The sequence below is a fragment of the Eurosta solidaginis genome, chromosome 1 (genome assembly GCF_040869045.1).
Source record: "Eurosta solidaginis isolate ZX-2024a chromosome 1, ASM4086904v1, whole genome shotgun sequence".
In the NCBI taxonomy this organism is placed as follows: domain Eukaryota; kingdom Metazoa; phylum Arthropoda; class Insecta; order Diptera; family Tephritidae; genus Eurosta; species Eurosta solidaginis.
Window position 1 is genome coordinate 111,585,027 of NC_090319.1, and position 12,157 is coordinate 111,597,183.

The 12,157-nt window shown below is 37.2% G+C and overlaps 1 pseudogene; it reads left to right on the top strand.

Moving 5' to 3' along the window:
* Positions 1-3,425: 3,425 nt before the first annotated feature.
* LOC137237610 (bleomycin hydrolase-like) lies at positions 3,426-12,138 on the top strand (annotated as a pseudogene).
* Positions 12,139-12,157: the final 19 nt, after the last annotated feature.

The window sequence follows — 12,157 nt, forward strand, 5'->3', positions numbered from 1 at the left end:
GAGTATTCTCGCCTCATTATGTAGATGGTGTTCTGGGGGCATAAGAAGACAGCCCGTGGCGATTCTGAGAGCAGCATTTTGGCAGGCCTGTAGCTTCTTCCGGTTGGTAATTTTTAGGCTTGGCGGCGATATGCTTTATATGTAGTAATAAGCGTTTCTTTATCTTTTCCCCAGGTACTGCCAGCAAGGGATTTGAGGATTTTATTACGGCTCTGGAATTTCGGAACAATTGCGGCTGCGTGCTCACCAAAATGTAGATCCTGATCAAACGTCACACCCAAGATTTTGGGGTGTAGGACAGTCGGTAGCGTAGTGCCATCGACGTGGATGTTCAAAATGGTCGACATTTGGGACGTCCATGCTGTAAATAAGGTCTCGGAAGATTTAGTCGGTGATAATGCCAGTTTTCGCGAGGCGAAAAAACTGGAGAGATCAGGGAGGTTGCCGTTTATTCTGTTGCAGAGCTCATCCATCTGTGGGCCTGGGCCTGTGGCCATTATTGTGCAGTCATCGGCGTATGAAACTATAGTGACTCCTTCTGGTGGTGAAGGTAGCTTAGATATGTAGAAATTAAACAAAAGTGGGGATAGGACACCACCCTGTGGCACCCCTTGTTTAATTCTTCTTGGTTTTGATGTTTCGTTTCTAAATTGCACCGATGCCTGCCGGCCACCCAGATAATTTGCGGTCCACCTTTTAAGACATGGGGGAAGGGTAGACCCTTCCAGGTCTTGCAGTAACGTGCCATAGTTGACCGTATAAAAAGCTTTTGATAGGTCTAGTGCTACGAGTACTGTTCTATGGTGGAGGTTTTGGTTTAAACCGCAATTTATCTGGGTGCTGATGGCATTTAGCGCGGTGGTGGTGCTATGGAGTTTTCTGAAGCCATGCTGATGACAGGCTAGCTGCAAATTTGTTTGGAAGTGGGGGAGCAAAATGGCTTCAAGCGTCTTTGCTACTGGCGATAGGAGATATATCGGATGATGCGACTCTCCTATGTTAGCTGGTTTCCCAGGTTTTAGTAGCGGGACCACTTTGGCCATTTTCCATTTTTCGGGTATGACAAAGGTGGAAAGAGACAGGTTGAAGACATGTGCTAAGTATTTGAAATCCTCTTTCCCTAGGCTTTTAAGCATCGGCATGGCTATTCTGTCTGGGCCCACTGCTTTGGATGATTTAGCGTGACCAATGGCATCTTCAACCTGTCTGGCGGTGATGGTAATTGGTGGCGCGCTGAATTTATGTTTATGTGCGTGTCTGTTGACCCTTCGTCTATTTTTGTCGACCGTAGAATACATTACATATTGACGGCAGAAAGCGCTCGCGCATTCTCTCGAATCCGACAGCACTTTATCGCCGAAGGCGATGGAAACTTTGTCATTGTGTTTAGACGGATTCGATAGGGACTTTACGGTGGACCAAAGTTTACCCACATCGGCAGAGAGGTTACAACCTCTTAGGTGCTCCTCCCATTTCGCCCGCTTGTGTTCATCCACAAGAAGTCTGATGCGTTGGTTTATATCCCTTATTTGGGGGTCGCCTGGGTCGAGCTGTCTTATAAGGTCACGTTCTCTCGCTAAATTTGCGGCCTCCGCCGGGAAGTGGGGCCGAATTTCGGGAATTCTCCCGGCGGGAATGAACCGTGCCGAGGCGGATTCTATATCTCGAAAAGGCGTCCACCTTTAGAACTAAGGCCCACTACCTTATAATATACTCATTAACCCCTTTCATTTGATACCAATATCATACAAACACATTATAGAGTCACCCCTGGTCCACCTTTATGGCGATATCCCGTAAAGGCGTTCACCTATAGAACTAATACCCAATCCCTTTTAAAATACTCATTAACACCTTTCATTTGATACCCATATCGTACAAACACATTCTAGAGTCACCCCTGGTCCACCTTTATGGTGATATCTCGAAAAGGCGTCCACCTGTAGAACTAAAGCCCACTCCTTTTTAAAATACTCATTAACACCTTTCGTTTGATACCCATATCGTACAAACACATTCAAGAGTCACCCCTGGTCCACCTTTATGGCATTATCTCGAAAAGGCGTCCACCTATAGAACTAAGGCCCACTCCTTTTTAAAATACTCATTAACACCTTCCATTTGATACCCATATCGTACAAACAAATTGTAGAGTCAGCCCTGGTCCACCTTTATGGCGATATCACTAAATGGCGTCCACCTATAGAACTATGGACCACTCCCTCTTAAAATACTTTTTAATACCTTCCATCTGATACACATGTCATACAAACACATTCCAGGGTTACCCTAGGTTCATTTTCCTACATGGTGATTTTCCCTTATTTTGTTTCTATAGCTCTCTGCTGAGTATGTAATGTTCGGTTACACCCGAACTTAGCCTTCCTTACTTGTTATTACTAAATTTAGGCGCAACAATTTCATTGGTGTAGATAAAGTTATGCCCTTAGCAATTCATTTATATAAAGTTTAAGTGCATATGCAAATACATGTTAAAGAAAAAACAGCCATTATGTAGCCAGATATTAACCCTCCGTTGTGTGATGTGGCCTACGCAGGCCATTTCGATTTTTAAAGGAGTATATCTTTTTGTTCCGTTAATTTTTCAAAAAACAACGCCAATATACCATGTAGCTGAAGCTTCTGAAAACTTTATAACCATTTCTAGCGAAGTGATTATGAAAAAAATATATTTTACACAAAAACTTCATATGCTAGAGTAAATGGCCTGCACAGGCCACCACTGCAATTTTGGTGTAGTCATATACAGTACTTTGCGACAGTTTTACTAGATATAGTAAAAAAAGCACGAGAACAGGCGCCAGATATCTGCAGCTACATATGTTAGAATTGAATTTGGTTGCAAATTTTCGTTGTGTATGATTGATTTCGCTTTTTGCAATCATTTTTGTTTGAGTGGAGACAAGTTAGTATTTATTTACACTTGAAATAGTGATCTGTATTATTCATGTTTTGCCGGAACAGTAATATCACTTTTAGACGAAGTAGATAGGGCTCTATCTAGTAGAAATAGTAATCATCTATAAAGTGAGCAATTGCGCCATCACGCGAAAGTGCTGAGCAAATTTACTGTAGCGGAGGATGAGAAAGATAATCCGTATGTCACCGACGACGATTATGATGAGGATTATGTTCCTGTTGATGACGGAGAGGTGTCTGATATTGATAGTCAAAGGAGAATATCCTAAAAACGAAGACATTTATGACATGGATGGGATGAAATTATCGAAAAAGAGCCTAGTGTCTCAAATCTTGCCAGTGGAGTGAATCGATTACTAAGTGAAAAAGAGCAATATAACGAGCGCAAGACTGGCAATATTTTTTGGTTTACCAGTACCCGCACCATACCAGTGGGACCTGCTCATAGATTTCTGCCGATTGCAGTGTCTATTTCTCGTGACATAATGTCACCTGAAAAAGTGGATATAATTGTCCGTCAGACGAATCGGAAAGCAGTACAAGTGATGAAGGCCTGGAATAAGGCTAATCAAACATGTAAGCCTAAGAAGTGGAAGCCCACTGACGAAATGGAAATGTATGTTTGGTTTGGATTGCTATTATTTTCTGGTGTGCTCCACTGTAATAATATGCAAGCAATGAGTCTGTGGCATTCTCGGCATTTTGATATTTATAGAGCAACGTTATATCGATTCAAAATGTTGCTTCGATTTGTTCGTTTTGATGGAGCTAACACTCCTACTGAACGTATGCTGTTGAGTGAATCTGCACCAATTGCCGACATTTTGACTATGATAATGACAATCTTCAAGAAGCATATACCCCTAACGCAGCAATAACAGTAGATGAGCAGCTATTTCCTTACCGTGGGCGAACTAGGTTTAGGCATACTGTCTAAGCCGGCAAAATACGGAATAAAAATTTAGTGGGTCTGCGATTATCCAACAAACACAACTCACTGTAGTGGATTTGTGCATTGCATACACAGTTTAGCCGTTCAGGAAAACACTAAAAAGATGCTAAGCCTTATCAGTATGCAAAAATCTGGCACCAACTTTCCGTTGCTAAACTGCGGCTATTAAGAAAATATTAGCCTTTTACTTTCCTACCCCTGGACTATAAGTCTAACCCGATTTCATATATAAATCAGATGTTTTCAGTTTCTGGTTTAATTGGTGGTGAAAAAAGTTTACGATACCTTTTTCACCCTTTCTTCAGTCCCAACATAGGAGCGATACACTGTATGGCTCGTGCTGGCTATGGATTTCTTGCCACACCATTTGCCTATACAACCGCTTGTTAAGGAAGTAAATTTTATAAATTACTAGCAAGTACCCGGCTTACTTCGTTACGCCGCAAAAAGTAAATCTATTGAGATTTTGCTATTTGGGTATAGTTTAAAAGAAGAGATACAAATACATATGAATGTCATGTATTTTTTCTGCTACGAAGGTAATAGTGTAATACCTTCTGTTGTATGAAATGCAAACAGTTTTAAATTCGTTAGCGTTATAAACCATTTATTAATGAACAACTTTGAAAGAAAACTCAAAAAGATAACAATTCAAATAACATTATACTATTTTCACACACACGGCTTATTGAATAATAAAGGCAGTTTTTTACATTAAGACGCTTATTGAGCTTAATCTTCCATACAAGATTCGAATCTATAATTATTTCATTAGTGACTAATCGAATGCCTAATGAAATCAAAAGCCCAATGCAACTCTGCTGGGAAAGTTCAGTTTGTTAGTTTTTGGTGTGTTCAGTGCTGCAAAATGTCATTTGTCAAAGTAAATATCATTGTCTGTCATATAGCATTGTCATTTTATTCGCTTGACATTTCATCCTTCATATTAATCGAGCAGTTACTTCTGTGTGAAAGCAGAAAATTTACGATTTCCTTAGAAGTTGAAATGAGATCATTAGGTTTATTGTCATTTTATTCGCCATCTCAGAATTTATCTCAGCTCAAAATGTATTGAATTTATACCGAGATGAAACAAATTTTGAAATAGGGTGTTCTTCAATAAAATTTTGCGGTAGGGCATTTTTGAGTCAAATTCTCAGGTAGGACGTTTTTGAAAAGAATTTTGAATAGGGTGCTATTCCACTCAGCAGTCGAAATTGGATTGTAGAACGTAAAAAATTCATACATAAAATAAGGACAATTTTTTTCATTAATTAAAAACTTCCAGGAATATAACATTCTTTGTTTTATTATCATTTCCAGAAATGAGAAAACTTTGGTTCTGTGGGGAACCAGTTCTTGAAATAGCAACATACAGTTGACCGTGAGAAAACACTTCACTACGAAGTTCTACGCCAACATAACTAAATGTTTGTCCTTGCGACTTATTAACTGTAAATGTATTAAACCAAGTGTAATAGGCGGGTACTTCGGAGTAAAGCAAAGTCTTTGCAAAATCGTCAACTGAACAAAGGGAAAAAATGCTGTCAAAGGGGTTTGTAGTGCAGTACCATAAACCCTTTGTCCATTTTCTAAGTGAAAAGATAGATGTACAACCGATGGGAATTGCTCATGAATCGAAAATCCCAGTAATTTTCAAATACCTTCTTATGTGCTTAAATATCTGCCATTCAAAAAATTTTGCACTTCGTCCTTATTATCTTGAACGGAAAATGTCGCTGCCTTTGTTGACATACTTAAAAATATATTTTATTGCTTGCACTGAATGAAAGTACTCTATATTTATGTTTGCGGAGAAACATCTGGAAAGAACGGGGCTATATGGAACGATCCATCGGTTGTCCCATTAGAAAGTACATGGGTATAGCCACCGTCCGCTGAAGACCTTCGTCTATATTTTGGAAATCCATCTTCCCCGGTCTGCGTATGCTGTAGGAGCTCGCGTGGGTATCGTTTTGAGCATCGCCCATTCAACATCAACTCCACATCGGCCGTGGATCATATTTTTAGTAATTATATCATACAACATAGGATATTCGTCTTTATTTGGAATTTCTGCTGATATATTGCGATCCATGTCATAGGGAAGAATTTTATCTATTAGCCAAATTAAAATATGCGCGTGAGGTAAACCCCGCTTTTGCCATTCAACATTAAACATATGGCATCTAACTTTTCCAAAACTATCTTGTTTTCTAACTACACTCATGAGTTGGTGTAGTTTGATATGGAATACTCTTGGCACAATGTCATGGTGCTCACTTGGTCGTTGATTAGGAAACAATTCGTTTTTGATTTCACTACACTCTGGATTGCATGTGAATGTTATAAATAAGTCAGGTCTTCCATAATGACGCACATATAAGAGGGCGTCTTGTGTACGCTCATGCAAATATCGGGGCGATCCAGTAAATGAAGACGTCAAAATTACTAACTGACCAATATTTTCAGGATTGCAATCCTCGTTAACAGTATCTCTTAAATGAATTTAACTATTTGCACGCAACGTCTTTTGGTGTGCTGTTATAAAACTCAACCTTTTGGTCATCAGTTTAGCAGCAATGTCCACACAGTATCGGTTAAAGAGATATCCATATCTATGAAGCGCATTAAAGCTATTTTCTCTAATCATAATTTTATATGCATAAAACTGTATACATGAAACTGTATTTTGTGGGTTAGGTGCCCACTGATTGGAGAAGTTTGCGGTATATTTATGCTGTAACCGTCCGCACCATTAAAAAATATGATAGAGTATTGCAAGGGGTCATATGAAGGATGAATTTCTGACACACGATGGAGAGTGTTATCGTGGGACTGTAGTACAATATGGCGGGGACCAGCATTTTCGTCAACTATCAATATTGCGACCTCGCCTGTAGTCGGCGCATTATATCGACCATGGTGTTCTTTAACAGAGCGTTTGTCGGCATGGATTACAACCCCATAGTTATTCGAATTAGATGGCATACGCTCCATAGAAATCATAACACTTCGAACATACACATTATTTTCATGCAGAATTTCTTGAATTAATTTCAAAATATCTCTTTGAAGAGTTGGTGCAGCATTTTGGTGCAACGAAGGCTGCTCCTCTTGGGAAGAAAAATATATTTGTAAAAATTTTGGAACCATGTTGGGCGGCGGAAATAAACTTCCAATAATATGGTACACTTGTCCATCTATTTTGAAAGTTGGAATGAAATTACCTTCTCTAATTTCATTACCACCAAACGAAGCCATAGCGAAACAACCATTGTATTTTTAAACGGATTTATTTAGGTTGAGTTGACTGGCACGAATTTTGTAATTGAAATTTAAGTAACTTCCCGATAAGCTACAGGCTTGAAACTTGGAGTATAGTTCAGAACCAGATGACAATGCAATAATAATAAAAAAATCGCCGCTAGGTGGCGCAAGGATCGAGATATTCACAAAAATCGTATTTGTGGTCCGATTTGGCTCATATTTGGAACACATAACACATACAAGAATAGAAAGCGACCCATGAAAAAAAAGATCGCCGCTAGGTGGAGCAAGGATCGAGATATTCACAAAAATCGTATTTGTGGTCCGATTTGGCTCATATTTGGAACACATAATACATACAAGAATAGAAAGCGACCTATGAAAAAGTCGCCGCTAGGTGGCGCAAGGATTGTATGTATTAACAAGGATAGAAAGCGACCTATGAAAAAAATCGCCGCTAGGTGGCGCAAGGCTCGAGATATTCACAAAAATCGTATTTGTGGTCCGATTTGGCTCATATTTGGAACACATAATACATACAAGAATAGAAAGCAACCTATGAAAAAGTCGCCGCTAGGTGGCGCAAGGATTGGGATATTCACAGAAATCGTATTTGTGGTCCGATTTGGCTCATATTTGGAACACATAATACATACAAGAATAGAAATTGACCTATGACAAAAAATCGTCGCTAGGTGGTGCAAAGATCGAGATATTCAAAAAAATCGTATTTGTGGTCCGATTTGGTCCACATTTGGAACACATAATACATACATGAATAGAAAGTGACCAATGATGCCCGATTTGGCTCATATTTGGAAAAAATATTACATACAGTCCGGCAGAAGTGACATCAAAATATTTTGGAGTTGGAGGAGGGACAAGCATACGTGGCGCAGAGTTGAATAAAGTCTTTGGAAGGATAATGTATTGAGGACTTAGATTGTAAAAAATTGTCAGAAAAGAGTCCTTGTAATAATGAGTCACTAAATGAACTATATATCATGAGAAATAATAGGCAATTAAATAAAGAGTAAAAACTTGAAAATAAAATAATTTAAAAAAATTTTTTAAGTTAAACGGTTTTATTGAAAACAATACTTACATGAAGTAATAATAATTCTAAAAGCTAGAAAATAATTAGGTAGGTCCTAGGTACTAGTCATCACACTCCTCATCTATATAGGGCGTTGATCAGACAATTAAATAAAAGCGTTGGACGCGTCAAATTTCTATTGATAGTCCTATATAAGGCCAACTGAACCTTAATAAGGTTATGCTACGCCTCACACTTTTAGAAATTTCACGTGCCCAACGCTTTTACTTAATTGTCTGATTAACGAGTGTGATGACTAGTACTTAAGAGCTCCCTAATTATTTTCTAGTTTTTAGTATTATTATTACTTCATGTAAGTATTGTTTTCAATAAAACCGTTTAACTTAAAATTTTTTTTTAAATTATTTTATCTTATATTTTGTATAACCCAAGTGAGATAACGTACGTATGTGAGACGTACGTCATTTTAATTTTGCTCTCAGTCTCCCACAGTCGTAAAGAGAGAACATTCTCATTCTCAGTTTTCTCAGCTACCATCTATCTTTTACGTGACTACGTGACATTTATAATTTTATATGTAATATTGCCGAAAATGGTAATTTTAGCTAATATTTTTTTAAGTATAGTTTAAAACAGTTAATTCATTCAATTGAAGTACATAAATATGTATTTTATTTTAATTTTTTTGCTATAAACTGAGGTCCTTCGAAAAAAAATGATTTTTGTAAGGTTGCGTCCAAGACAAATCAAACTTAATTTTTAATATATTAAAAAGACAATATTTTTCTTTAAAAAACATTTAAAACAAGTGAATATATAGCAAATAAATGATTAAAAAAAAAAGAAAAAAATGTAAGTATTTTTTTTAGGGTTCTTAAACTTGAACACGTCTCTCAGAAGTACGATATCTTTCTAGGGTAAAAAAATAACGTTATCTTTCTAGGGTTAAAATGACTGGAAGACGTATGCTCTCCTGTAAGCAGCGCATTGTTTTCTGGCGGAGGCTCACCGCTATCACTTAATTTGACATGACTCTTACTACAGCACATACTGGTGTTTCACTTGGCCACTTCCTGGCCTTACAAAGAACGTAAATTTCACTTATATATGCGGCCAATGAAAAGTGGAGAATTTTCCATATACATAATTCAGATGTGGTCTGTAGTTAAATGCTGACTTCAGACCAATAGCCCTTTGCTTGTTGTTCAATGCTACAACCTTTCATTTTAACTCTCTTGTAACAAAACAATATCAAAGCCAGTACACGGACTTTACCACTTTATTGGTAGGTCTACCAACTTTTTGACCCATTTTCATTTTCTACCACTTTTACCACCAAAGCCCAAAAATCTACCAACGGGTTCAAATCCCACTCCCGGGAGAAAAGGCTTTGAAGAGATTTACAAGGTATAATCGAAACAGCTGTCGTTTTGTCCGTCCTGATGTCACGTTGTTTAAATTTTTCCCAAATTATTAAATAAATTATAAAATGAAAAATTGCTTCAAATAAATGCTTTCAAAAAGAAAAAAAATGGTTAATTCGTTGTAGTTCTATAAACAGAACAAAAACAGCAACGATACCAAGTTTCTTTGAAAACCGCCTTACCACCAAGCATAACTTTAACACATAATTACATACGAAGTATGTAGTGTGTAAAAGATTAAATATGCAGAGAAGGCAATTGGAAAAAACTTTACAACAACTAGGGATGACGTGGCTGAATGCGTTTGTAACACTTTCAACTATCGTAGGAGAGTGGGTTCAAATCCCACACCCGGGAGAAAAGGCTTTGAAGAGATTTACAAGGTATAATCGAAACAGCTGTCGCCTTGTCCGTCCTGATTTCACGTTGTTTAAATTTTTCCCAAATTATTAAATAAATTATAAAATTAAAAATAGCTTCAAATAAATGTTTGCATACATTTAAAGCAATACGAGCAATCCCCGATTAACTCATACAAACTACCAACATTTCAATATATTCGCATTGAAACCAAATACTGCGATCATTAGGTAAACAACGTATTTAATTGCCGAGCGCACCCAAATATCATTAAGAGGTGACACTAACCAAACTAACCAATTTGGAAAAATTTGTGCACAAATTGAAACAAGGAATAAATTTGTTTATGAAGGAAATGTAGTAAATGAGCACGCAAATATTTTCCTGCGCTATTTTCGTCAGTCTTTTCTGAATAATTTTGAACGAAAATAAAAAAAATTTTAAGTAAACGATAATATGCCGAAGTCGGTTACTTTGTGGCAGTATTTTTGGTACATTGGAAAATTGTTGTTGTAATTAGACGTTTCGGTAAATTTTCGTCAGTATTTCAACATGGTTCAACTATATGGTTGGCTCATCTGTACAGCAACAAAATATGTCTGATCAAATTGTCCAAAAAAAAAACAAAACAAAAAAAAAAATGTACAAAATTGCCACCAAAGACGTGGTAAGGCGGTAGATGGACGTTTAGTTTCATTTTTATTTATCTGATGGCGGCCAATGGAATGTGTAAGTTAATTTAAGAATCAAACTTGGTTTAAGGCTAAAGAAATGCTTTCCAGAGACTATAGTTTTGAGGGTAGCATGCTCATGAATGCCATATTAAAAAGCAAGCTTCGTGAATACTCTTAAGTGTTACGAGAAAAATCGCCCACCGAGGATGAGGTTTCACATAAGATTGAAGAAATGATGGGATGTATTTATAAGATAGTTGGCATCTGTTTGAGTATTCTATCTGACCGTTCTACCAGTGAGTATTATGATAAAAAAAGTTTATCAATCGATTGGGCCAATGACACCATTAGAGTTTAACAAAAACGAAGTTAAACCAGTATTCAATTTGGTAAATAGGGTTTGTCTAGTTAATGACCCACGCCCATTTAGTCTTTATGATCAAACGTATACAGTCGATTTTCTTGGCAAACGTTATGGGCGTCAAGTACTATACAATAATCAACGCGTCGAGAAATTATTGCAGCTTGTATCAGCAAGTTCAAAAGCTGGTGAAGCCGTTTGTTGTGGTTTTGAAGTTAGCAAACCCTTTGCATCAAAGCAGGGCTTTTGAAGATTTGAATGTTCACATAAGACGGCCCATACATGACACAAAAGCCATGCGCAAATATAAAACGACGGAATTTGTGCAAATAAAAATTTTGACATACACGGCTCAAAAACACTGCGCAATATTAATTTTTAATGTAGCGCAACAAATGAAACATGTGTTTTAATTGTATAAAAAAGGCACTAATTGTATAAAAAAACACTATTTATTTTCCACAGTGCTGGTAATTCACAGTATAAGTCGAAAAACTCGCACCAGAAGCGTTTATTTTCCATTGTATTTATAATATATATATTTTAGTTGCAAGACCAGCTCAACTCATTGCAGCACTGCGCAATATTAATTTTTCAACTAGCGCAACAAATGAAACATTGTTATAATTGTATAAAAAATTATTATGTATTATTGAATTTGTGTGAATTCCTGTTACAAGCTAGAGATGGTCCTTACCCCTTCGATATTAACATTTTTAAGCAACAATTACTGATGTTATATTATCAGAAACCACAGGTAAACTGTGTCACATTCACCACACACGAAGAAAAAAGCATGTGCAATATTTGCAGATATGCCTAAATATCAAAATCGTTTTGATTTTAGCACAGTTCTCTGCGCAAATAGCGCAACCAGTGCACACACCGGGCAAATCCTTGCGCAAATTGGTAATTGGCACAAGGATACTTGAGCCGTGTAATTGGCGTATAAGTATTCGATGTTGACAATCACACACCTTTAACGAAAGCGGATAGACTTATGTATATTTGGAGAACCAGCAATGACAAACGCTATATTATCCAATGCTGTATCGGTTGATGAAAATGGTGATGTGAAAAAAATGCGCGTAGGAAATTAATGGAGCGAAGATCGTGGTA